We start from the raw sequence: 25,663 nt of genomic DNA, 5'->3' as shown, positions 1-25,663 counted from the left end.
CAGCCCATATCCACTGCAGAGACGAACTGGGCTCTGCCCCAGCCCCCTGCTGCCCCCTGCAGGCCAAGCAGGAGCAGCACTCAATGCCCCAGACGCTCTACTACCCCAGACAGCAGTACTGGTTTGAGCTGTGTTGTCCCTGAAACACTTCCAGCACGCACTCTTGAGTTTACGGAGAAATGGAGACCCTAGAAAGCCAAACTGATTGCCTCAAGGCCGTTCAGCCAGTGTGACAGAGCTGGAATTTAACTACAGGCCTGCTGCTGGCCAGGGAGAAATCTCAGTAACTTTATAGTCTGTGGTGGGCCTTGGGCTAGTGAGAGAGCCCCCCACCCCCGAATATACTAAGGAGCTCCTCAGCTCCTGCAGCCAGCATCTTCCAAGTGACACAACCCACAGTTCCTCTGGTCTCTAGCAATTTTCATAATCAACTGTAATTTATGTTCAATGGCAAAGATAGCCAGGGCTGGACACCTGGGGTGCTGGGAAGGCAATTTATTCTTTCTAGCAGTGTTTGCTCAGCTTGCCAGCCACCAGCTGCGTAACCTCAGAGACCATTACCCTGGTTACTGGTAATTCACACTGAGTACACCATACAGTCAGGGGAGAGGCTGGGCTGCATTGTCTTCCTGATCCCATATGATTCCACCCTTTGAGGACACTGAGAGGAGCTGGACAACAGAACCACCCTTGCTATCTAGCCTGCCACCCACCATCCCACAGGACTGGGACAAAGGCTACTTTCCAGTGCATTTTCTCTTTAGTGGCCAGTCAGCTATATACCGTTGCTCCCAGAGTGCCCTGCTGTGTGGTTGGGCTTGCATGGGTAACATCTGCCTTCCACACCTTGGATGAAAATTGAACCAGCAGAACCAGTACTGCCATCCTGGCACATTTTCTAGGGTGAGTACTCCCCCAGAAGACTCAGAGTAACTATGACTTTCCAAATACTGGACAAATGGAGGAGACTCAGACAAGCCAGAACATCTGCAGAAGACCCTAGGACACATAGGCACCCAGCCACCTAAGAGCTACAAGCACCGCCATGGCAGGGCTGGGGCTGCCTGGGTCTTCTGGCCACAGGCTTACCTCTTGATATGGGAACAAGCAAGAGTGACCATGGAGGAGGCATGAGGAATGGAATAGGTTTGATGGCAGTGGCAACAGGCCTGGGGCCCCTTAGAAGGAGCTGCCTTCTTCCTGGGGGGCATATGGTACCTTCTGAACCATGGGTCAAGGATATCTCTGCAGCATTTCAAATTAAGACAAAAGGAATAATAAAGCCAAAAGGAACTACAGCTATGGCTCCAGGGCAAAACACGTGTGTGTGTGTGTGTGTGTGTTCTCCAAGAGCAACAACAACAAACAAAACAATAAAACCAAAGCTAAGGTATCTAAATGCTTATGAGCTTATGACATGTGACCTTAGCTAATCTTGACCATATCCCCATTCAACTGGCAATGGAGGCAGAGGTTAATTCCCTTGCTCAGGGTCATCTAGCTGGTTTAGGCAGCACTGGACAGGGCATCCAGGCTCTAGAGCAGCAAATAAGGCTTGTTTGTGTACCTGGGAAGCTGGGGCAAAGGCTCTGGTGCAGGACAAAGCTCTTCTGGAAAATGATGGGAAGACCAAAACAGGAGATGAGGAGAAAGAAAACAAGCAATGTCTCTCACTCCCATCCCCTGCGCCTTCCTTTTATGTGTGGTGGGGCTCAGAGACCCATTGTCATCCCTGTTTCGCCCCAGCAGATCTATTTCAGCTGGATTTCAACCACAGAGAAGCAGGGTGGGAGTCAACGAAGTAAAGGAGCAAACAAGGCCACACGCTACTCCAAGGGCTGCTCTGGAGCGGGGCTACGTGGGCTACAGCCACCAAGAGGGCTATCTGGCATCCGCCAGCCCTGCTTTTGATTCCTGGCTCTGCTGTCTTCTATCTCTACAATGTGGGCAAATTAAAGACCTCTCTGAACCTCAAACCCTTTCCACATAAAAGATAATAATGCCTACGTCCTCGGGCCAAGCGAGAACAGCAGGCTGCTCAAGGTGTCAGACGGTGTCTGTTCTCATCGCCACAGTTGATGCTGAAAAATGGGGGTAGGGGCTGAGGGACTGGGCTATGGCTCAGCAACAGAGAGGACTTGCTTAGCATTGGGGAGGCCAAAGAAAGATAAGGGCAGTAAAGCTTATATATACTAGCATACATAAACATGGAAGTGGAATAAGACACGAGAATCTGAGCCATGATGGGCAAAGTCTAGAGGAGAGAGCCAGGTCGCTGGAAACTACAAGCTTTTCTGTAGTCCCCAACGCGGAGGAACCAGGGGGATGGGACATCCCCCAGTGTCCTCTAGTATATTTTGAAGACTTAACCATGTAAGTTAACATGTAAGTTACATGTTTCCCATGTAAGTGGGGAACACAAGGCTTGAATAAAGGGTTCTCATATGGAGCTGCTCTCCTCCATGCCCTCTTGCACACACTCAGAAGCCAGGCACAGAACCAGGAACCAGCTCTAGACAGTAACCTCCAACCACTGACCACCAGGTGGCAGCCTCATTGGCACCCTGAGCCTGGGAGGTCACACTTCAGACCTGCTCTCACCTTTCCCACGGGGACATACAGGTCTCTGACTTCTGATATTGCCTGCAGGGCCTCCTACATAGGAGATCCTGAGACTCCAGGCCAGCAGCTGACACTGGGGGCATGGGTAGCTCTGAGCCAAAATGGCCTGGCTCAGCTCAGCTGGACTGAGGACTTCATCACATATCCGGAACTACCCCTGAGTGTCTAGCCACCTGCCTAGTCTCAGGAACCTAGTACTGAGTCATGGTTGGGCTCTCTGAGTGGCTGAGCATTATCTGGCTGTAATTCCCACATTCCTGTTTGTCCCATGTTGAAACAATTATCAGCTGTCCTTTCCCTAGCATGTATTTATAATCTTTTTCCAATACAGGCAAGTGACACTCGAACTTTTCAGTCTTAAGCTCTTTTTTTTAAACCACTGATTTTGCCCAGGCTAGCCTTGAATGCACGACAATCCTATTGCCTCAGTCTCCCAAGTGTTAGGATTATAGGCTTGTACCATGATGCCTGTCTTTCTTTTCACTCTTTTTTGAGGATCTGCAACTTGCTCATGAGGGCTATAGCTACCAATATTTGCCGTATCAAAAATTAAGAGCCATCCTTTCAGCACACAAAGACAACAGTACCATTCCATCAGTCAACACAGCATTTGGCCTCTAGAAAATTCCATCAAGAGAAAATGAAGTGAAACAGACAGACGGCAGCTATTCCAAAAATGAATTGAACTTATTAACTCTTGGGATCACACTCGAAAACATGGCTGGCCAAGACTCTTCTTTGCTTTAACCAAGCCCATGTGGCCTTACTTATTCCTAGGCCCCACAGACACTTAGATCCGACCCTGTCTAGAAAGGGGTGAGTGTGCTCTGGATCTCTACGCAGAATCAGTGGAGCATCCCCCACTCATCTCACTCACCCCAATCACACCACAACCTGAGCCTCTGGCGTGCACGGTATGTGCCCCTGCGAGGTGCTTTAGGAACCTCAGATTCAACCCACATGTGCTCAGCTTGCAAGAGGCAGGGCTGAGGTGCTGAACCAGGCACCCTAATACTGCATTGAGGGAGGCCCTGACCATGGTCACCAAGTTTTCCAGCAGGGATGGCCATCTGTCCTTTCTGTGCATAGACAGAATGACATGGCTCTATCTAGCACTCCCTGCCTGATACCTGCCCACTCATTGGGGCACCCTGCTTTCTCCTGTAACCAGAATTTCATCTTAAAGTCTACAAAGCTGGGATCTGAACCCGGTCACTCGACTCTAGATGCTGAGCTATGCTGCCTGCAAAAGAGGGATTCTATCGGTTATCTCTAGGTTAGGTCTGGGCAAATTTATATTGGCTTAGAAGACAGCCAGGACACAGCTGGTAGAACAATCCTCAGAGGGGATAAAAGATGGGGTACCAATAACTGCATTTGGGGCCCGGGGATCATGTGTGGGTGAGGGGCAGAGAAGCCTAGCCAGTCAGGAAAGAGGCCTGCTAGGTCAGACCACCCACCACCGCTGGAGGCTGGTGCCACCTGCTGTCTTGCTGCGAAACTGCAGCCTGGCTGGCCCAGCCTGGAGACTGTGACTGAGCCCAGAGATGCATGCAGCCTAGGGCCCAATGAATCCCAAGCCCACCTTCATGTCTCAGCTCCTTTGAGGAGATATATGTTAGCTATCTTCTCATAGGTCCCTGGTCATTTTCCTGGTGACCTTTGGGGGAACATAACCCTTTCTCTGGATAACAGTCAGCTGCCTGTGTACTTGCCCCTAGGCTCAACACAGATTTAGGGCTACTGGTTGTTATCAAGCTTTTGTGTCCCTGTCTGTATTGTCACACCTTCATAAATACATCCTTGGAATAGGCTCAGAAGCAAGAGAGCTTTTGCATGTTCATGGCTGGCATCTCCATCGATGCAGATGTGTCTGAACCAGATGCACAGCCAGGAAGGGCAAAAATGAGATGCTGCTGGGATCTGCACATCTCTTTTTGACCAGAGTTCATAAGGCACTTTCCCAGGGTTCTTTGGTGAAGACTCAAAGGCCCTATTCTGGTGAATGCAGACCTCAGGCCCAGAGTGGAGTGCAGGCCTCCAACTGTCCTTGTGTGGGTGCACAAACAGCATTTCAACAGTGGAAAAGTTTGAGGATCTGGCCCACTGAATGGCTGAGAGTTCTGGTCCCTGCTCCCTCCCCAGGCCAACAGTGGCTATTGCTTTCTTGGAGGAAGCAGGGAAAACAGGTGAGGGCCAACAACTATATATGACCTATGGCCCCATGCAGCCACCTGCTACCTTCCCCTCTTAGGTCTGAGGTGAGATAAAGCCATGCCCCAGCCCTCTGGGAGAGGTGGAAATGGACAGCGGTAGGAAGCTTGCAGGTCCAGATGTCACTAAGGCCAGGCTTAGCTTTGCCTTCAGTCTCTTCTTGGTGTGCCAAAAATCCTATAAGGTATTTAGTTGTAACTGTTGAAGGCAAATCACCCCCACTCCCACATCACAGATCTCAGTCCTAGGGCCTCAGGTGGCATGTGCTTGCTTGGTTCCGCAAGAGGACACAGCCTCCACTGATTCCTGCAGCTGCCACCCAGCCTGGGCTCCCCACTGAGTCAGGAGCATGGAGGACAGTTGCCAGAGCTGGCTCAAGGTCACACAGTGGCCAGCTGGCAGCCAGGCTGGGCATGAGCCAGGTTCCTAGGCCTCATCCCCACCCCCACTCTACACCCAGAATCAGCTGGTGGTGGGGTAGGGGGCTAGTCTCTGCCCGGGGCCTTACTGGGTACAGAGGAGCCGTTCTTCCTGCCCACAATTCCTGCTGTTTGCCCCGTGCCAGGCTGCAGCCTCCCTCCAGCCCCGCTGATGAGGACAATCTGGTGCCAGAGTTGACAATCTGCATGCCTGCTGGAGGGAGGTGGCTGCCAGGGGCCCAGTTCACAACGAGCTGCCAGAGGTCCTTTAAAAAAATACACCCAAGGTGACAGATCACTATATACCTGACAGGCACCCCAAAATGCTGTTCGGACTCGCTCGGGGGAGGGGCACATACACTCTCTTCTGTACACTCTTCCAGGGTGGAGTTCTTGACCATGATCTGAACTTCTAGCAAGCACTGGGTCACCAGACATGCACACAACACAGAAAGTTCCAGAAGGAAAGGGATGGATGGGCCCTAAGAACCCTAGAAGACTAAGTGGATCTCAGTTATCCAACGCCAGTGACAACAGAGCCTAGATTTATGGAATGTGAGGGGTGTGGGGTCTCGGCACATTCTTCACCACAGCATTTCAGAGTCCCTGAGTAAGTAACACATGCTAACGTAGGCACCACTGTGACCCCTATGGTACAACAAACACCAAGTCAATCACAACAGCTGTGGCTAACTGCACATTGTGGGGAGGGCTGTTCAGGGCTGAATGGCATCCAAGGTGCTGGCTTTTCCCTGACTTCCTTCCCAAAACCTTGGGTTTTCTGCACCAGAGGAACTGCCCCCTTTATCATACAACCCAGGAAACCCACTGAGGACCAGCAGCAGAGCCTGTAACATCCAGGACTCTGTGGGCGGGCCACTGAAATGCTGGGAGGGGCTGGGTGCAGAAGAGTATCTTGGAGACTTGGTTTCCATATCTGTGAAATGGGTGGGTCTTCCCCACTTTGTAAGGTAAGAGAAGGGTTGTTGATATACCTGGTTCCTCAGCTCTTCCTCTCCTCTTGTGGAGATGAAATGAAGGCTGTTTATCTCCAGTGGGCTATGTCCTATCAGGCCAGGAACTGACTGCTGGCCCAGGAGGGACTCCAGAGTCTGACTCTCCCCCAGGGAAGAGGACACATTTGGAAAGAGGGGTTGGTGGGTAGATATCCTGTGCCGTGTGCAAGCTCCAGCAGGCACTAAGACCAGGCGAGAAAGTGCTGAGGACCAGAGTCTGTGAGTCACCTCCCAGCTCCCCAAACACTTAAATAAAAAGAGCCTGGGATGGGTATTTCAGTTTCTAGATAGCACCAAGATCTGGGCGGGGCATCAGTTTTCCTTACCTGGGTTCAGTGCTGGGTGGAGCCTCTTGCTGAAAGGTGGCCACAGTAGCCTCTGAGGAGCCTCTGTGCCCACGCAGTGGAGGTTTCCCAGCCCTCTGCCCAGTCAGAAGCCAGCACGGGTCAAACCCTGAGCCCCTGCTTAATCCACCAGTGCCAGAGTCAGCGCTGGCTGGACATGTGACCCAAGGCCCCAGGACCTGTTTGGCAGGAGCAGCAGCTGGTGGGGTGGGGCGGGAAGGGGCAGTGTCTGCCCTCTGGTTGCTTCTGGCCATTTTTCCCTGCAGGGACCTGTGGCCTAGAGCCTGCAGCTGGTTCTGGAACCCCAGGGAGGGCAGGGACACAGAGTGGAGATTGAGTACAGAGAATGCCTCACCCAGAGATGCCGACCTGCCTGGGAGGAATCTGCGAGGGGGACCTCACTGCACACAGATCTGTTCCATGTGTGAAAGGTGGATTGTGGGTAGGACTGAATTCCTCAGATACGTGAGGTCATCAAGAAAGCTGAAGATGGGAGTGGAGAGTTAAAGGAGGAACTGAAACCATAAAGTCCCTCCCAAGGCTCCAACAGAGGGGACAAAGGGAGTGGGAGAGGGACAGACCGAGGGGTACAACTGAAGGATTAGAACCAGAATTTCCCAAATTCCTACTCAACAAATCCAGGAGGAAATGAAAACACTAAGATGGGGTTGACTTCAAAAGTCTCTTCGCCACAAAGAGGGGACGGAGTAAGAGACAAAACACACCTAATGGGGCAGAACCCACGTTCCTTATTGTTTCTGTCTGACAGGAACGGGAACAGGTACGACCCTCCTTGCAGACTTGTTTCTGTCTGACAGGAACGGGAACAGGTACCACCCTCCTTGCAGACTTGTTTGCTCCCGTGGTGATCTCAGCTCTGACAACAAAATCTATCACCGCTATTACTCTGTAAATGTGGACCTGACATTGCTGTTTGGACTGAGGCTCTAGGTGGTTTCTGTCATCTCCCACAAAGGAAGTAACGAAAAATAACTGTTGAGATATGGCGTGCTTGCTCTGTGCCTTAGCTGGCGGTCAGGGTTGTCATCACCCCAATGAGAAAGAAAGCCAGGCATGGTGGTGCGACCTGCAATCTCAACACACAGGAGGCTGAAGCAGGAGGATTGCTGAGTCAAGAGGCCAGCGTAGACTATACATATGGAGTGGGTTCTGGACAGCTTGAGTTACATAGTAAGAGCCTGTCTCAAAAAGCCAAAAACTGAAACAAAAATAAATAAATAGGAGAAAACTGAGACTCTGCAAGGTCTAGTGACTTGTTCAAAGCTATGAAACAGAGCTGGATCTAAACCCCCGCTTGAGGACATAGAAGGCTATCTCCAAGACCTGTTCATCATGTCCAAGTTCATCACCTTTCAGTCCCTCTTGTTGCCACCCATCCTCATCACGTCCAAACTGTGCCAACTTGACACAAGCTACAATCGTCAGAAAGGAGGGCGTCTCAGTTGAGAAAATGCCTCTATAAGATCAGGCTGTAGGCAAACCTGTAGGGCATTTTCTAAATTAGTGATTGACATGGAATGGCCCAGCCCATTGTGGATGGGGCCACCCACGGATTGGTGGTACTGGGTTCTGTAAGGAAGCAGCCTGAGCAAGCCTTGAGGAGCAAGGCCTCTGCATCAGCTCCTGCCTCTGGGTCCCTGCCCTCACTGCTTTTGATGATGAACAGTGATGTGGAACTGAGAAGAATAAACCCTCTCCTAACCACCACGCTGCTTTCATCACAGCAATAGTAACCCTAACTAGGACACAAACCATTCTTTCTCTTCCGGCCCCGGCCTACTACGGGAGAGCAGGTTAAAAGGAGGGACACTTCAGCAAGGGCAGCTCTAGGACTGCCAGGCTCCCCAAGTTCATGAGTAACAGGGCCACCAGTCGCTGCCCCTGGATGTGCCATAAGGCACTCACTTTTCTTCCTGGTTTGTTTCAGACCAAATGCCCAGGCTAAGCCTAAAACTCTGCCTCAGATCAGCATCTGACTGAGCTGCCCCATGCCTGGCTACACCGAATCACCCTCATGATTCTTGCCATCCCCTCTGTGTTCCATAATAATCCTTGGGAGAGTTAATACAAGGTACAAAACACCACAACATTGGTCCTGGAGACTTGGAGCTAAATACCCCTCCTCCCACAGCATTAAAGCTCATTCCACCTTGTAAACCACTGGTGAAAAGGAACTCACCTTTTTTTTTTTTTTTTTTTTTTTTTGAGACAGGGTTTTGTCCTGAAACTCACTTGGTAGACCAAGCTGGCCTTGACTCACAGAGATCCACCTGTCTCTGCGCCACCACTGCCCAGCTAGAAACTCACTACTTTCTAAGGCACGGCATTTCTTTTCTGGGTGCAGTTCATGAGAAAACTCATATTAGCCCCAAGCATTAGGGACAGGCAAGGTCTCTTTCCCTCCCTACACCATCTCTGTGCCCTGTGGAAGAAGGACACATGCAGACAGGCTCCCTTCTACAGAGGCAGCAGGAGCTCACACACAGCATGCAGAGACCCATGTGGTCAGCACGAACGCCGAGCCTCATATGTATAACCATCCTGCCCCAAGTACACTGTCCTTGAGGGAGTCTGGGCCCACAGGCTGGCAGACCACTGGTGCTCCAAGGTAATTAACTCACTACTATGAAACCTTTGGGTTGTAGGTTGGAAAAAGTAAGTTCTGCCTTCTTTTTGCTGGTCTACAGGGGTGATATCATTGTTTGAAGATGAAGCTTCCAGAAGTATTGTGCAAGCTGAGAGACTGACTTGGGGTATTGCAGATGGAATGGATGTGAGGCCCCTGTGAGCTGCCTGTTATGGATTGCACGAGGTAGGAGGGAAAGTCACACAGTTCTTCAGAGTCACCAAGAACTTGCCTGCCTACTGCCTGGCATCCCAACTGGCTCTTGCTGTAACAGCCAATGTCCCATCAGCCCAAAGTCACTGTAATCCTTCCATAGTGATGATGCTGCCCTGCAAAGGGCTCAGCAGAAGTGGTAAAAGTGACAAAGAAGAGAACACAGAAGAGGAACTGGTTTCTAGGTAGCAGGAATAGGGAGCTCATTCCTGCAGGAGCCAAGCCAAGGCAAGGTGTCTCGGGGGTGGTGGTGGTGGGTAGGGGGCACCAGAAGATACTGTCCTCAAACACAATGGTGTCACACACATACTGTGCTGTGTTGGGAGGTGACATCAAGGCTAGCTGTTCATGGTTAGGAACACTTAGGGGCATAGAGACACCCACTCCAAGCCAGTGTCAAGGAGGCTGGTATAAGGACTACCAGGACACGGGGTGGGGGCAGCTCTCCAGCCACGGGCTTGGTACTTGCCCACACTGGGGAAGAGGCCTGCTGTAGGGTGGCAGGCAGGGCAGAGCAGGGCAGCTACAGCAGGGACTGCTATGGGCCCTTTAAGCAGCCGCTAGACTAGTGAACTTTAGTCATAAGACCTAAGATTATCTAATGTTTGCAAGCTGCAGGAGCCAGAGTCGCTCACAGGGGGAGAGCACTGGTCCCTCTCTTTGCTCTTCCATTGCACAGACCCCTGTGGTGGCCTCCAGTCCTGTGGCACCTTCCTCAGACGGTGGCTACCCAAGAATGCCTGGGGTACTTGGGAGGTGGGATTAGGCCCCTAAACCCTGAATGTGCTATGTGACCTTGGACATGTCCCTGCCTCTCTCTGGCCTCAGACTCTTAGGTATTCCCTCCAGAATAACAGTACTCGGGGGCTGGGCTGAGGGCACTGTAGCACTCAGAGTCACCTCTTCGCCTGTCTTTTCTAGGACCAGGGATGGAAGGGGCTAAGGGGTTCAGGTTTTTTTCAAATTTAACTCCTGGGCTCTTATGGGCAAGTGGGTTCACGGGTCTGGCCACCCTGCCGTCCATAAGGAACAGAACACAATGCTAGGGGTAGGGAAGGCCAAGCTGGTGTTGGTGTTCTGAAGTTGGTGAGGGGCTACACTGACTGGCCAGTGCGAACACAGACAGGTAGATGCTGGCCATGAAAGGGAACAGTGGCTCAGCAGAGTGCACAGCCAGACTCCTGCTTCTGGCCACCAGGAACGGAGCATGCTCAGAACAACACACAACACAAGCCTGGCCAGGCAGAGACCACTGTTGTCCTTGGAAGTCTCATGGAATGGACAGAGCCAGAGGAGGGGACACCACTGTCATCTTTTTGCTCAGTTTGCTCCAGTGAGAGATCAGCTGTGACAGTTTACAGCTTGGCAATTTAGGGTAGTTACTACCCAGCAGAAACATGGAAGGGGGTTTTCCCTGGGACTTCTGGAGGTGTGTGGGAGGTCCTTGTACATCTGGGCTGACCCAGCCTGCTAATGCACAGTCTAAGGGCAGCTGCTGTGCTCAGGGTGGGGGTGGAATTTCTCACACCGAGCCTCACCCAAAAGTTCCTGGCCGAGGCTCCTAGCATAGGAATGGGTTTCCTTTACCAGCGCCCAGTACATCACACCCCTAAGGTCTGCCTCTTGTCCCATACAGGACTGAGCCCAGAGGTCTCTTGATGTGCGCCTCCTAAGCCTTGAACTTGAACCGATTTCACTGAGGGTACCTACAGGACCCCCTTCCCTCCAGACCAGGATCCAGCAGGAGGGGCTGCCTGAGGCCACACAGCGGGTTAGGGGCAGGGCCAATTTTGTATCAGGTCCCTCTGGCCCAGGCTCCTCAGTCCGAACTAAGCTTTCACCCACTCCCAGGCGAGTCTAGCAGGCTGGAGCGAATTCCTGAGATGCTTCGACCTCCCTCCCGCCCGCAGGCTCGGGACCGGGAAACGGGATTTCTCCAGGTGGTGGGGGGAAGGGAAAGGAGGTGAGAGGCACAGGTCGACCCCCGGGTTCAGTCCCCGCACAGCGGGAGGCACCGCATTGGCGCGGCAGGCGCCTGCCCCCACCCGGATCTCCGGCACCCTGCTGCGCCGTCCGCAGAGCGCTGTAGCTGCTCGGAGGACGTCGGCGGCGTCCTCCCCGCGTCCCAGGGGCCGCACCGCTCCGCAAGCAAGGCCGGTGGCGCCGGGTCCGCCAAGCCTACAAACCCGCAACGCGCGCGCGAAACCACCGCGGCACCACTAGCCGGCCGGGGTCCGCACAGCCCGGCCCCGCCAGTGTACCCCGCTCCCGGCCAGCCCGCTCCTACCTCTCAGGTGCCCGCAGCCGCCGAGCGCGCGCCGACCCGCTGAGAGCGCTGCCCCCACGCGTCGGGCCGGAGGGGCGCGGGGTCCAGGGACGCACAGAATCGGAGCCTGACCCCGCGCCCCCGCCCGACGTGACCTTGGCGGGGGGTCCTTTCTGTGCCGGGCCTCAGTTTCCCCCTTCCGAAGGTGTGTGTGTGTGTGTGTGTGTGTGTGTGTGTGTGTGTGTGTGTGTGTGTGTGTGTGTGTGTGTGTGTGTCGGGGGGCGGGGAGGACGGGTGCCGCCCCAGTCAACGACGTCACCCGAGCCCGGGCGAGTGGAGGGCGCTGGAGGCCGCGGGGCCGCCGCAGCGGTTAGGCCAGGTTCCCCGGCACGCGGAAAACCGGCACGGAGTCGTCTGCACGACAGCCCCTTGCCTTTCCCTTACGCACCTTAAGATCCCCAAATCAACACCGAGGCAAAAAGCAGCCCGGGGACACACTCCCGGGCCCTCCCAAGGAGAACTGCAGCCCCTGCGGCCAGTGCTCCTCCTCCCACGCTCGCAGCCTGCTGAGACAGGCCAGAGAGGGCAAGCCACTGGCTCCGGTCACACAGCATCGAGGCTCCTGAGGTCTACTCGGGCACCACGCCCCTCCGCTTCCCTTCCAGGGCCCAAGCTGTTCAGTTGGGCGAAGGAAGGGCAGAGAATCTGGGCCTGAAGGCTGATCCCCTCATCCTGCTAGCGAAATGAATTTGGCACCAAATAAATGCTGGGATGGGCCTCAGGGAGCCTAGCAACTATCTTTGAGAATGGGTTAGGGTAGTCTGGACTAGGGACCCCAAGTTTGGGGAAGAAATGGCCTAGATAGGGTAGCTGGGCCTGCAAGGGGTAGGCACAGGGAAGGTGCGTGCGCAGGGCTGTACCTAAGGAAAAGACAAGGATGGGAAAGAGTTGCGGGCTGTGCAGTGGAGAGCAGAGGAATGGGGAGCAACACAGCACTCGACCCTGAAAGCCGGGCTGTCCTTCTAGGCAGAGGCCCTGCGGCCCCCCTCCCGCCCTTTCGCTCCCCGCCAGGTGGAGCAAGGGCACCCGGAGCCGGCCCCGTAAGGCAACCGAGCAGCGCCCTCTGGTGCATAAAAGCGGCGAGGCGAGAGGCTGGAAGGACTCAGCTCCCGCGGTACAGCCTGGAGGAATCTGGGGGAGTGATGTAATGTGTGAGCAGATGGGGGCTGGATAGGGCGGCCACTAGGCTGTGTGACCTTGGTCAAGGCGCTTCCCCTTTCCGGACTTCTATTTTATTCCCTGACTTTTAATTTTTGAGACAGTGTCTTACTCTAGCCCAGGCTTGCAGGGAACTATGTAGCCCAGGCTAGTCTTGAACTCATGACAATCCTCTTGCCTCAGTTCTGTGATTATAGGTGTTAGGTTCCATGCTGACACCCGACTCTTTCAGAATATAGTGAGCCCTAAAGTACTGAATATTGATGACAAAGCCAAGGAAAGTCTAGCTCCTGGTCCTCCTCTCCCTTACCCCTGGCAATCATAAACCCAGGCCTGGTGGCCCACTGCTGCAATCCCAGTACTTGGGAGATTATTTTTAAGACCTTTCCCCCCTGCAAAAGTAAACCCATGGCACCTTGCTAGTGCCCATAGCAGGACAGTAGGATGGGTTTATGGGGCAAGGTGTAAGTCTTATCCCCACTCACCATCTCCCCTCCCCCAAACCTAGTTATGCCCTTGCATATTTTTAAGAGCAAGTGGGTTATTGTTTTAGTCTGATTATGACAGGGTCTTGTCTCACTATGTAGCCTCAACTAGCCTGCAACTCCCTTGGAAGAGCAGGCTAACCTCAAACTCTCAAGGATTCTCCTGCCTGTCTCTCGAGTGCTAGAATCAAAGGTGTGGACCGCCGCCATGCCCAACCTACTTTAATAGTTTAAAAACATATTTTTAGAAGCAGCACTTCAAGGAGGAAGATTCTTGAGTAGTTTTTATAACTAATATTGCTGGCGTGGGGCTCAGCGACTGGGCTTGGTAGGAGGGTAGGTGATAGAAGACAGGCTAACCAGGACTGCGGCAGCTGTGACTCAGCTGGGTCTTATCACCTCTCTGAGCCCCACAGAAACGGTAGGTGGAACTGATGGAATCCCTACCCCAGCTCCTTCGAGGCTGCTGAGCGGGTCTGTTGTGCTCACAAGTGGATGGTGTGCAAAGGGCACTATGCAGATGCTTCATTCCCTGAAGCCAAGAAAGCAAATGTTGATGTATTGAACTATATCAAATTGGACTATATAAATGGAATCAGAATCCCACAAACAAGGTAAAAAAGACAAATGGCACCCTGAGAACATGTCTGCCGCACGAGGTAATGAGGAGAATGAGAGGATAGTTAATTTTCCTAACACAGAAAGTGTTCCTTCCATCGACAGGATGACTAACCCATTAGAAAACAGCCAAGGCTATGAGAGCCGTTCAGGAAAAAAAAATTCACTCCTGCTTGTAATTAAATGCGCATTAAAGAAACGCAATCAAAACACAATCCAATTCACTTGCTTAAAAAAAAAAACTACCTATTTGGGGAGCTGGAAAAATGGCTCAGTGATTAAGAATAATCACTGTTGTTACAGAGGACCCAAGTTTGGCTCCCAGCACCCACATTTCTCCTCTCAGAAAGTCAAGTACAGACAGTCCCCATGCTACGATGGTTCAGCTTACATTTTCCTAATTTTGCAATGGCGAGTGACATGCACTCAGCGATCTGTCAGTGAAACACACACTCCAGACTTGAATTCCGATCGTTCCCTGAGCTGGTGAGATGCAGCTGACCACCTTCCAAGGTGCTGGAGTAAGGCAGCCAACAGGCATCCCATGAGTGACAAGCCCACTCTACACAGCAGGTCCTGCCGAGCTGGACAGTCAGGCTGCTACTGTATTGAATGCATTTTCAACCCACCATTTTCAGTTCATGGTTCAGGGTTTGTTGTGGCTGTCTGAATCTTAAATATCCCCCAAAGGTCATTGTGAAATAGCTTTGGCCTCCAGGGTGGCAGCATCAGGAAGTGGTAGAACCTCTGCTCTTTCTTCTTTCTCATGCCTTGGTTAGTAGCTCCTTCTGCCGCCTAACCCTACCATGATGAACTGTGCTTCCATGGGTCCCAAAGCAATGGAGTCAAGCAACCATGGATGGAAACCTCTACAACTATAAGCCCAAACAAGATCTTTGTTACAGTATCGGAAGGCTGACGTGTATGCTTATGTTAAGTATTTGCGCCTTTGGTGATAAGGAGGCACAAAATATCTGCTGATCCCTGCGTATGCTACCTCTGACAAAGATGAGCCAGAGAGAAAAACACAGCAAAACCCTGGGGAGAGAAAGGAGGATTGGGAACAGGACAGAAGTTCCACTGAAACATCCATATAAACTGTATAATCTCACTATACAGTTGCATTGCTGGGGTTTTTGTTTGTTTTTTGTTTTGAGACAGGATTTCTCTGTATAGCTCTGGTTGTCCTGGAACTCTGTAGACCATTCTGGCCTCGAACTCAGAGATATGCCTGCCTTTGCCTCTGGATTGCTGGGATTAAGGGTATGTGCCACTCCTTAGATGTATTGCTGTTTTTTTTAAAAAATAATCTGTTTGTAAATAATAAATTTCTGGGGCTGGAAGGATGGCGTAGGGCTTAAGAGCACTTGTTCTTGAAGAGGACCTGGGTTCAATTCCCAGCACTCACACAGTGGCTCACAACCACCCTTAACTCCAGTCCCAAAGGATCCATGAACACTGGGTACACATAGTGCACATACATACACGCCTAACACTCATACACATAAAACAAATGTAAAAATTAAAAGAGCAAATAGCGATTTCTGAGCCTAGACATGGAGTTGGTAAGTATGGTGTCTAGGGCCTGCTCTGGCACGGGCTTGGGAGGACTGTCTACATGACCTCAGGATCGAGAGCATCCTTTGTGAGCCCTAGTTCCCTCCACCAAGGGGACAGGAAACAGAAGTGCTCACCTGAAGGGACACTAGCCCACTCAAGCAGGTAACTCTGGCAGGCCTTGCCCTTCTCCCCATTTCCCTCTGCCTTGCTAAAACAAAACAAAACAAAACAAAACAAAAAATCCGTTAGATTACATTCCTACAGCTAGCCATCAAGTTCTATTTGCTTATTTGACCACTTCCTCCTAAGGCTAACTACCAAGGTCCAACTATCGAAGTATTGAAGTCCAGCAATCAGAAGTCCCGCTTTGGCTCACCTAATTAACATGTCCAATTAAAATTAAACACCTCACCTCCAGCACAGGGTCTCTCCCTTTACCTTGCCTTTATAAACCGCCATTTTTCTATGCGTCTCCTCCTCTCTATCCAGAGTCAGTCCTTTGTCCCTCTGGGACAAATATCCCCCCCCCTTTCCTTTGTCCCCTTTGTCCTTTACCATCATATCCTAGCCAATTCTAACACAGACCTACCCCTTTCCTCTTCTAAAAAATTACATCTGCAAGGTCATTTGCTGCTGTTGTTCTGCCTGAGTCAGAAAGCAGCCACTTTAACTTTTCTTCCCTGCTTAATAAAAGATCTCTTTATGAAAACAGGCGTTTGGGTGTGGTTTGTGCCTAATCTGAGGTCTAGGAGGGACCCCCCACCCCGGCTGCTATGTGTGTGGGGGTTCTCCTTCACCACCCAATACTGCTTGTCTAGAATCTTCTCAGCAGAAGAGCTAATTGAGTATTGAAATGGCCCCCAGGGAGATAGGGACGGCAGAGTTGAGTGTCTGGGGTTCCCAGTGACTTTGGAGATCCCCTTGATTCCCTAAGAACCAGTCCTATCTACTTTTCCCATGTCCATAACCTGTCTGGAAATAATTGGTTCATATTTCCTGCCTGGGGTTACCTTGGCAACAGCTCTGTCATCTGTCTGGGCTGGAGGTCAGTCCTGTGGCATGGGACAGATGACCAAACACTGGATACCATGTGGGTCTGAGATGTCTAGGGCAGAGTCTCATATTGGGCAATCACACCTACTCATACAGAGAGAGCAGGATCCACTCCTGCCCTTCCTCCTCTGTGTGTGGAGGAAGCCAAGGGACGGATATGGGGGAGACCGCAAGACACAAAATGGTATGCTCGCAACAGTGCAGATGCTAGCAACACAGGAAGTGTGTGTGGCAGCAGCCATCCATCCCGGACGCTGTGTGCCTATCCCTACCCCATCTACCTCCCCCTCCCTCCCACCTCAGCAGCAGCAGCCAGCATGTCTGTGCCCTCTTCCTGCCAGTTAAAACAAGGCACTCTTCAACCAGACTCTCGTGGCCTGTACATCCAGCCTCAGCCTACCCTTCTAGCTCCTCCCACTATCCAGAACAATTTTCTTCTTTTTTAAAAAGATTTATTTATTATGTATACAGTATTCTCAGTATTCTGTCTACATGTATATCTGCAGGCCAGAAGAGGGCACCAGATCTTATTACAGATGGTTGTGAGCCACCATGTGGTTGCTGGGAATTGAACTCAGTACCTTTGGAAGAGCAAGCAGTGCTCTTAACCACTGAGCCATCTCTCATCTCAATCAATTTTCATAAATTGATTCAGTCCTGCCCCTTTCCTGCTCAGAACTTCTCTATAGCTCCTCTATAGACCTTGGGATAAAGAGGCTCCTGGGCCCAGCTCCATCTCCGGCAGCTTCTCAAACTGAATGGCTTTGAGCACACAGTGCTATGCCATGACACCACGTGTTTGCCCATTCTCTTCTGTTTTACTCCATATGCAAAGAGTTCTTCAAAGCAATAGAAAACACAAGTAAATGTTCAAGTCCCATTTACTTAGGTAGCTCAGAAAACAAAAACACAAATGACCTTTAAACATATAAAAAAATACACAACTTCACCAATAAAGACAGATATTGCACAATGGTGAGGCACTGTTAGCTGCTGGCACATGGGCAAAACTTCCTAAATGCTCACCTTTCTGTTAGCTGTGTCCAAACCCATTAAATTCAGCGTCAAAGGTCTCATTTTCTCTGCATGTCACTTTCTGGGCACCTGTGGTGTCCCGCACTTCAGGACAGTGCTTAGGGCTGGGCACTGATAACAGGAACTAAGCAGCTGCACTGACCAGCTAAGGGGCTGCTCCCCATCAGGGAGGCGCTGGGGCTAGAAAAGTACCTGAATCATGGGCACAGACCCTGCAGCAGAGCTGAGAGGGCAGCAGTGAGGACTGGGCAACGGTGCCTAAGCAGAAGGAAGATTCTGCTGGGGAGGGGAGCTGCTGCCGAGATGGGGAAGGGAGAGGCACCTGGATGGAGGGCAGGTGGCAGACATGGCCATGTGCTTGCAGCACACAGGACTTTCTGTGACTTGGTGCCTACTGTATGTCAGGCAGGTGTTGTGCTGGGTTCTACTCACTCTGTCCTCACAGTCCCGTCCCCCCAACACATGAGAGGACAGTGGCACCTTAGGGATTTCCTAACTAAGTTCTTTTATCCTCTTGGATATTTCTGTTGGCTTGGGGCACAGTTGGGTACATGGCACGAGATGCGGCCCTTCCCTAACCTAACCTCTACCTTCCCAGGATCTACAAATGTGAGAATGTGGTCTCTCAAGCCCCACTTGAATGATCATCCTTCGACTGTTTAGCCCTTCCACAATAGGGGGTCCCACAGTAGCTCCGTGTTCAGAACACAGGCAACAAAACTATGGCTGGGTTCCGGGCTAGACCCAGGGCCTCTTGCATGCTAGGCAGGAATTTTGCCTCTGAGAAAGACCTCCAACCTTCCAAATTCTCTCTCTCAAGAGTCATCTAGATAACCACTTAAAATGGGGTGGGGGTTAACACCATGAAAATAGTATTTTAAAAAGCCTGGTCAGGCCTGGGGTGTGGTTCAATGTCATGGTGCTCATCTAACAGGCGCAAACCTCTGGTTTTATCCTTAGTTTTTTTTTTTTTTTTAAAAAGCCTTTAATCCCAACACAAGGGAGGGAGGTAGAGGCAGGTGGATCTCTGTGAGTTCAAGGCCAGCCTGGTCTACAAGAGCTAGTTCCAGGACAGGCTCCAAAGCCACAGAGAAACCCTGTCTCCAAAAACAAACAAACAAACAAACACAACAACAAAAAGCCAAACTGGTAGCCCAGTCACCGAGCTGGCTGGGGTAGGAGAGTCTCAAGTTCAAGGAAGGACTGCCTAGGCTACCTATGGGTGAGTAGGGGTAAGTCTGAGCACCTCAGTGAGTCCCTGCCTAGGAAATAAAGAGGCTCAGTGGCAGTGTACTTTAGTACTGCGAAGAAGAAAAACAAAACAAAACCCTAAGCAGTGTAAAGTGAGTTGTGACTGACCTAGGTGCTGAGGTAATTCATTGGCCCTTGCTTCTTCCCCGTGACAGCTGGCTGTCTATATGCAATAGGACACTTTGAACATTGACCTCCTATTGCACAGTTTGGCTTAAAACAATCAAAGATCTGAATGGGAGACTGGCCACTCTAAAACTCTTAGACAAATCACAGGACTGACCTGAGTTAGGCCATGATTTCTTACACAATACTAAATGCAAAGTATAGAATAACAACAACAAATGAGACCTTATCACAATGAGAAACTTTGCATATCAAAAAAAGACCATTAAGAAAAAGAGAAGAGTCAGGGATGGTGGCTCACACCTTTAATCCCAGCACTTGGGTAGAGGCAGGCAGATCTCTTTGAGTTCCAGGCCAGCATGGTTGAAATAGTCAGTTCCAGGACAGCCAGCACTATGTGGAGAGATCCTGTCTCAAACCACCCCCAAAAGTGAGAAGATGGCTGTTCACAGGAGAGACATCTGTCAGTCCTGTGACCACTGTGAAGAGCTAATATTTAGAGCATAAAGAAAGCTCTGACTCAATGAGATCATACAATAAAAATCAACATGAGGGCTGGAGATACTTTGCTCACCGAGATATATAAAGCCTGTGGATGCAAGAAAAGATCCCTATCATTGGTCATGGAGGACATATAAATTAAAGACACAGAGGGCAGCCCTTCACACCAAAGATGATGCAGGAATTGCTGTGGGTGACAGCCAGTGCTAGAGAGGACACACAGAGCACCCTTGACGGCACAGTGTGGTGGGGGTGGGAAGGACCCTCTGCTTTGGAGAGCAGCTTGCCTGTTTCTTCTAATGTGGCCCAGGTCCGCACTCATAGCAGCTTGAGAAATGGAAGCCTGTGTCCACACACAAATGTTGGCAAAAACCCATAGCAGTATCATTTTTAAATGGCCAAAGTGGAAACCGCTAGTGTGTCCATCTTCTAGGGACCAGACAAGTCAGAGATGGACCATAGACTGTTACTCAGTAACACATGGAAATAAAGTGTGGACATGCTACAGCCCTTGACTCTGTGCCAAGACAACAAAAGACACACATCGCAGGTCTCCATCCATAGCTTCCAAGGCAACTCTACAGAGACAGGAGGACTGATAGGTGCTAAGGATGCACAGGGGACAAAGGAGGGAGTGGAGTGACTTCAAATAATGCTGTGGTGCTGCTTACACATGGCCAATATGCTAATATTGTGGAGGTATACATTAACAAAGGCTGGATTTTATAGCATGCACATTACCCTTCAATAAAGACATCAGAAAACACACAAAAGACTCGATGCAATGAAAGAATTAGATGGACCCAGGAGTGGTTGGCAACAGCTGTGACCAGCACTTAGGAGGTGGAAGCAGGAGGGCCAGGAGCTCAAGATCATCCTAAGGTACCTAGAGAGTCCAAGGCCAACCTGGGCTGCAGGAGACCCTGCCTCAGAAATTAAAAGGAAGGAAGGCTAAGAGAGGCGGAGAGAGGGAGGGAGGGTGGGAGTAGAAGAAAGAGGGAAGGAAAAGAATCTGATTGGGATAACTGTCAAAATCAAAACACAGCTTGTATGAACTTCATTGGGATCATGGTAATGCTGAACTGCTGTCTTGTTCTTAGGAATTAGCCTGGATGGAGTATTATTAGGGACAAATGTCTCGCTGCACATTTGCTGTGACCTCACAAACAGAGCCAAGAGGGAAAAAAATCTAAATGTGCCAGAATAAAATCTGGTGACATTTTACTAATGGTGACTGGGGTGAAAGGGACAGGGGAGAAGTCTGCCTTTGTCAAATTATTCTTGAATCTCTGGGCTTTAAGATTACTGGGCTGGGGATTGAGCTCAGTGGTATACAGAACTTGCCTACCATACCTGAAGCTGTGGGTTCTGTCCCCAGGGCTGGAAAACTAAAACTAAAAATAACAGGGTAAGAGCTGATGAGATGATTTACCAAGTAAAAGTGCTTACCATAAAGACTGACAACCTGAGCTCAACCCTTCAATCCCTGGACTCCACATGGTGGGAGGAGGGAACTGACTCGCAAAAGTGGTCCTTGGGCCTGTACATGTGTGCCACGGCATGCATAAGTGCTGTGCTAGCACATACACACACGCACATGCGTGCACACACATACAAATAAAAGTAAGTGAAACGAAAAAGGTTTCAAAATATAGTTCAAAAATTAAGTATAACATATTAGTTGAAAATAATTAGTTGAAATTTCTTACAACTCAAAGAATTCAAGAGTTAAAAAGAAAATACTGCACAGAATTTGGCTAAACCAGAACTTGGCTAAACCTGTGTATTGCTGCAGGGAGTAGCATGGACCTGACAGTGAGAAAATGTCCAGAGGTGGGGGTGGGGGTCTCAGCTTATCACTCCACTTGTCTGATATGTCCCAGAGAAGACATAGCCAGAGGTCAGCATGGTGATACATTTCTGGGTACCCATAGCTTTCATTCATTCTTCTATTCGGAATATTTATTGAGTGCCTTCTATGTGCAGGGAAACTCAGCCATAAACCACACACACACACACACACACACACACGCACGTATACAGGTACGTACATCCTGTCTCTTAGTCAGGGAAGGTTGTGTAGTAGGAAGAGAATGTGGGCATCCCACAACTGCAACCTGCCCATACCTATACCAGCCTAGTGTCCTGGATAGTAGAGACTGTGTCTTGACTCATCTCTTCCCATGTCCCACAAATATGAGAAAGTCAAATTCTGTAAAATTCTCCCAGTTGTAGAGCCCAGGGGTCACAAGCTTAGTAAGGGCCTTTGGTGATTTGGTTGTGGTTTGTTTCCCAAATGAACACAAGTTAGAACCCTTGGTTCCCTTTGCAGGAGGTAGGGACCTTTGAGATTAGATAGTGGGGGCATAACTCTAGGAACAGGTTAATGTTTGAGGGGACTGTGGTTATCGGAAATCAGGTTGTGCTTTGTTTGTAAAGTGAGGTCATTGGCCTTTCTGCCCTCTAGCCAGTTCCCTATCCAGGCATCCACCACATTGTGACCAAACTCAGATTTTCACCAGACATTGGTCCCACGATGCTTGGATCTTCTACCACTAGAATTCTGAGCTAAATAAACCTCTTTTCTCAAACAAACACCCTTCTTTTCTTTATAAAGTATCTCGTTTTCAGCTATTCGGTTATATTCATCAAAAACAAAGGCCCTGTGCAGAGAGAGTACACGCACAGGGCGACCTCCTGGCTAGCAAAGCTGAAAACTGCGTCTGCGAGAGGAAAAACAGAGGTAGCTAGGCCACCAGTTAAGGGCTGAGGGCTGAGGTGTGACGTCATGTGGCAGGGCAGGGTGAGGAGTGGAGGGAGATGACACCTCACCTCCCTCCCTGCACAAAGCACAGTGCCCAAACAGACCCACAGGGCTTCCACCCTATCACAGGGCTGACACTTCTCAGAGATTTCAGCTCCTGATGGTTTGGGGGATTCCCGAGCTGGGAGCCTTGACTTATTTTAAGGGATCTTGCATCCCATATGTACAGCCAACACTGTGGCAGACCAAACAAACACTGCTTTTTCACATGCTGACATTCTTCAAACCCAAACACACCCGCTGCAAGGCCACAGTCTCCCTAAACCAGGTCCTCAGTTAAGCTCTACATGGGTGGGGTGGAGGGAGTCTCACAGTTTCTTATGAAAAGCAGCCAAACTCCTTTCCTGGAAAAGCCTGGAGGCCCACTTGCTATATTGCAGGGCAGGAAAGGATCAAAGGGAAGGTTTGCTGTGGTAGGTGAGGCCAGTCATCCAAGATGGGTGAGAGGCTGAAGCTGAGGCTCTGGAACCCTGGGGAGTTTGGGGACCCAGTACCCAACCTACCCCCAACAGACACAGAGCCCCCTGAGTCAGTGCTGAGTCCAACTGGTTACTTTGGAAGCTAAGCAGCCAGCACAAGGCCTGCAGAACGGAGGCCAGGGCTGGCATTCGGTGCCAAGCCTTCCTTCCCCCTCCACTTCGTAGCATGTGGTCACCAAGCTCTCAGCATGGGACCTAGAGACGGAGGTGTTCATTTCACCTCATTCAAATATCAACTACTGTCAAATGGCTCGAACAGTTGAGCTGAAGAAACTGAAGAGTGAAGAGGCCCTGGAGGTGAGTGGCAGGTGCCGTGGGGGCCTTGGGTCCCCTCCCCCTAGCAGGGGCTGCAGTACTCGGCATCGCCACACCTCGCCAGGTGCACCATGTTGCTGTGTGGAGCAGCACATAGAACGAATGTTCTATGTGCTGGGCGACTGAATGTAGGATCACCAGGACAACGTCTAGTTTTGTGGCCTTTGCCTAACCTATGTGACACAAGGGTCCGGCAGCAACCTACTAAAAGGCATCCCATGACTGCAAACTATGGCCACAGTCTCCCTCCTGGGCACATGTGATGGGTCTTTCCATGGTGGGAGCTGGCCTCTCCTGCAATCCAGAGGTGGGGCCAAGTTCTAAAATGTGGAAGAAGGTTCTAGTCTCTACAGATCCATGGGCTGGGCCTGGGTGCTTGAAGCACATATCTCTCTGCACACGGCCCTATGGTTGTAGATTCAGAAGTCAGGGACTGACTGGCTTGCCTTTAGGAGACCACACGGAGGAAGAGGGGAACTGCCATGTGAAGAGGCTTATTTGTCACTGAGAGGCCGTGTGGAAGTTGACAAGGGAAAAAGTCTGAGATGTCTTAGACTTAGTTGCCAGAGGATAAGAGAACAGTTTTGAGAAAAAACGAAAATACCCTCCACCCCCCCCCCCCCAAATAAAACCCACAAACCGCTCCACACTCTTAAGCCTGTGTTGAAACCCTGGGCAGAAAGCCCAGGTGGGAGGCAAAGTACATCTCAGTAGTAGAGCATTTACTGAGCATGCACATGACTCCAGGACCATAAAAAAGCACCCCCCAAAAAACATGGTGTAGAGGAGGAGGAGGATCATCAGAGTGCCTCCATCCCTCACCCAGAAGCAAAGGATCCTTTTACAGATTGTCGTCCAGCCCCAGGGAGTCAAGCTCTCTGCTTGTCGGTTCTCCCCTCCCTTCTTATCCTGGCCACTGTGGGCTCCGGTGCCTTCCGCTCCACATTTCTAAGCAGGACTCAGCTTTGGTCTGGTGGATGGTTTTCACCCATCTCCCTGACCTGCTGCTGATATTCTAGGAACTCACCCCAGGACCTGGCCCTTTCGTTTTCTGGTTTATATCAGTAATGGTTCCATAAGCCCTTTTATGGCAGAGATCCTCTTTCATCTCAAGAGCTGTGGTGCAATAAGGGACCCACGGGGCTGGGCTGGAAGACACTATCCACTGACAGACGTGAGAGTAGGGCTGCCTCCTGCCTTCTAACCTCTCTGGCCTTCCTGGGGGACCAGCAGAAACTGGCAGATCTGCTAACCCCAGATCCCACATCACAGACCACTGCTGTTTCAAGCCATAGCACCACACAGCTTGTTAGCTAGTGACAGCTAGCACTTGAGAATGCACCACTGACTTCCTGCAGCACCCAGGCCGGGGCGCCTGTTTCTAGAACTGAGACCCTGAAGCATTTCCTATGCTTAGGGAGAAGGACCAAGAGCAGTCTCCACAGTCCCCAGGGAACTCATAGCTTTTAAACCAGACCATAGACCCACACAGCCAGAGATAACTGGGAAAGATGCTGGGGTTGTGCTCTGAGCTCATCTACAGCTGACAGGCAGATGAGTTTCTGGTGGCCAGCAGCCTAATGGGCCAGCTTCTCCTGGAGCCTCCCAAGTAAACGACACAGCCCCTGTCCTAATGGAAATCTTTGTCCCCCTCATAGATAAAAAAAAACTAGAGACTGGAGACCCTGTCCACAGCCATCCTTGAAAGGATTTGTCCTCTTCTGGATCTGGCTGTTTGATCTACCCTGAAAGGGTAGACACTACTCCTGTTTACAGATGTGCACACAAGAAGAGGCCAGAAGAGGTGAGGATGGTGTCATCATACCCTTGTTTCTGACACACTGAGCTTGTAGGGGACACTGACGGCTGGGAAGAAGGCTGGGAAGGCAGTATCAAAAGGGCATCATCCAGGCAGACCAGATGGAACCAGCTCTGAACCAGGTAGGGACCAACTCTCAGAAGCTGCCCCAGGCCTCTGTGCTCTTGCAGATGAGGGAGGGGTGACGCTGCCAACTGCTGCCTGAGTGAAGGGGGTGGGAACAGTGAGGATGGCTTCCAAGAGGACAGAAAATACTAGAACCTCTTTTTAAGTCAGTGTTTGGGACACACACCCTCAATCCCAAGGAAAGATCAGTTATGAGCTCCAAGTCTGATGCTGCTGCTTTCCAGATTTTAGAAGAGAATTCTAGCAACACAACCAGATGCCTCAGTTTTCTCAGCTGCGAGATAAGGTCAAAGCTAGTATGGGCATTGTGTGCCTGTAGTCCAGCTACTTGAGACACTAAAGAATTGCAAGTTCCACACTAGACTGAGCTACAGAAAGAGTTCAAGTCTGGATAAGTTAGTGAGACCCTGTCTCAAAAAGTAAAAAGATAGCTGAAGGAGGCATTCAGTGGTGGAACACTTCCCTACAACACATGAGGCCCTAAAATCCAACCCCTACTTCTGAAATGAACA

The 25,663-nt window shown here is 50.8% G+C and overlaps 1 protein-coding gene across 17 annotated transcripts in view; it reads right to left on the bottom strand.

Annotated features, from left to right (window-relative positions):
- Nucleotides 1–25,663, bottom strand: part of Iqsec1 (IQ motif and Sec7 domain ArfGEF 1) — a 327,627-nt gene that overhangs the window by 61,457 nt on the left and 240,507 nt on the right. Inside the window, exon 1 of one of the 17 annotated variants that reach the window (XM_075983509.1) lies at nucleotides 12,190–12,334. The exons of 13 other annotated variants lie outside the window; for them this stretch is intronic. The gene's annotated coding sequence lies outside the window, so the exon portion shown is untranslated. Of the gene's footprint in view, nucleotides 1–6,597; nucleotides 6,753–11,762; nucleotides 11,972–12,189; nucleotides 12,335–25,663 lie in introns of those variants that run through there. 3 more of the 17 variants (XM_075983508.1, XM_075983506.1, XM_075983510.1) reach the window with 3 other exon arrangements.

The sequence above is a fragment of the Microtus pennsylvanicus genome, chromosome 8, assembly GCF_037038515.1.
Source record: "Microtus pennsylvanicus isolate mMicPen1 chromosome 8, mMicPen1.hap1, whole genome shotgun sequence".
NCBI lineage: Eukaryota > Metazoa > Chordata > Mammalia > Rodentia > Cricetidae > Microtus > Microtus pennsylvanicus.
This window is presented reverse-complemented; position numbering and strand designations above follow the sequence as displayed.